The following is a 735-nucleotide window of genomic DNA, read 5'->3' as shown; positions in this document are numbered from 1 at the left end:
GCAATAAACAGTTGATAGTCATTTTATTTCCACTCAAGTTGTTGAGATGACTAACTCTTCATTGCTAGATGATAACAAAATACAGTATTACCCTGAGTTTTGTATATGCAATAGACTATTTTCTTACTGTTAAACCCATGCATCTGAGGCCTTTCAGTAGAAGGACAAGGTTACAATACTGTACCGATGAAGAACAAACGTAGGAGCATATTAATATCTACATATTCTGTTTGAATAGGTGAGGATAAAATCCCACTCCAAGGTCCTGATTCCAGGTTATTTCCACAAAGTTACAGCAATGCAATTGATCTCACAAAGTCCAAGCTGAAGTAAAAGAGCCATATAGTTCCTGACATGGGGAAAACAGACAACCAAGAAGCGCAATTAATTTCAACCCATGTACATTTCTTACAAATTAGTCTTTTGGGCAGGAGGTGCAAGGTTCATCCCCACCCAGAAAGGAAAAAAAGACTTAACCGGCTTAATTGGAGGCTGCTGCAAGAGTCAATAGTCCTTAGCACTACAGAGATTAGTGACATGGGGGTGGAGGACTTGTAGTTCCTGATTAATCTTTAGTCCTTCCCCATCCTACAAAGCCTACAAAGGATGGAAGACGGGATTCATCTCCAAGGAGGATTATTCTGCACTGGTCCAGTCCTGCAGGGAGCAAACCAGGAAAGCCAAGGCTGCAACTGAACTCCAACTAGCTTCAAGCATCAAGGACAACAAAAAGTC

The sequence above is a fragment of the Crocodylus porosus genome, unplaced genomic scaffold (genome assembly GCF_001723895.1).
Source record: "Crocodylus porosus isolate Cpor-Errol unplaced genomic scaffold, CroPor_comp1, whole genome shotgun sequence".
Classification (NCBI taxonomy): Eukaryota; Metazoa; Chordata; order Crocodylia; family Crocodylidae; genus Crocodylus; species Crocodylus porosus.
Note: the sequence above shows the minus strand (reverse complement) of the source record.